The sequence below is a fragment of the Aureococcus anophagefferens genome (assembly GCF_000186865.1).
Source record: "Aureococcus anophagefferens unplaced genomic scaffold AURANscaffold_25, whole genome shotgun sequence".
Lineage (NCBI taxonomy): Eukaryota > Pelagophyceae > Pelagomonadales > Pelagomonadaceae > Aureococcus > Aureococcus anophagefferens.
In genome coordinates this window covers 171,885-172,833 of record NW_008705585.1, presented here as the reverse complement: position 1 = coordinate 172,833, position 949 = coordinate 171,885, and the positions used below count along the sequence as shown (strand labels likewise).

Sequence of the window (949 nt, the reverse complement as noted above, 5' to 3'; positions counted from 1 at the left end):
CGCCTGGCGGCCGATGAGGCCGTCGAAGTGGGGGTCGAGCTCGAGGTCGTAGGTGTCGAGGTAGTGGAACAAATCCTCCGTGCCCAACACCTTGGCGATCTTCACGAGCTGGTCGTAGTTGTCGTGGCCGTGGAAGAACGGCTCCTTGCGGAAGATCATGCCCGCGACCATGCAGCCCAGGGACCACATGTCCAGCGAGTAGTCGTACTCCTGGAGGTCCACGAGGAGCTCCGGCCCCTTGAAGTAGCGCGACGCGACGCGGACGTTGTACTCGCGGCCCGCGTGGTAGAACTCGGCCAAACCCCAGTCGATGAGCCGGAGCGCGCGGTTCTCGTGGTCGATCATGACGTTGTGCGGCTTGACGTCGCGGTGCATGATGCCGTTGCTGTGGCACGTGTCCAGGGCAATCAGCAGCTGGTCCACGTAGTAGCGGATGTCGCCGTCGCCGAGCGTGGGGTACAGGACCTTGAAGTCCGTGTTGTTCACGTGCTCGAAGATGAGGCTCGGCGTCTTACTCTGGGGGTCGCGGACGACGTCGAGGAGCTGGATGATGTTCTCGCCCCCGCACAAATTCTGGAGGATCTTGATCTCGCGCTTGATCTTCTTCTTCTTCACGGGCTTGAGGATCTTGACGACGCACTTGCAGTTGTTCGCGACGTTGATGCCCTCGAAGACCTCGCTGTACTTGCCCCGCCCGATCTTCCGGATGACCTCGTAGTCCTCCTGCTCGCCCCAGTTCACCGTGAGCGCCTCGTAGTCCCAGTAGTCGCGCGGCCTGAAGCGGGGCCGCGGCGTCCAGGCGCGCGCGTCCGGCGCGCGCGCGGGGGCGGGGGCCGCGCGCGGGCGCGCGCGGCGGCGCGCGGCCGCGGCGGGGCGCCGGGGGCGGGGGCGCCGGCGGACCGGGGGCCCGGGCCCGCGCGCGCCCGGGCCCCGCGCGGCGGCGGGCCCG

General features: G+C 68.2%; 1 protein-coding gene across 1 annotated transcript in view; it reads right to left on the bottom strand.

Moving 5' to 3' along the window:
- The window catches only part of AURANDRAFT_38704 (hypothetical protein), a gene marked incomplete at both ends in the record, with an annotated part of 4,181 nt that overhangs the window by 2,052 nt on the left and 1,180 nt on the right, over positions 1-949 (bottom strand). The gene's annotated exons all lie outside the window — the stretch shown is intronic.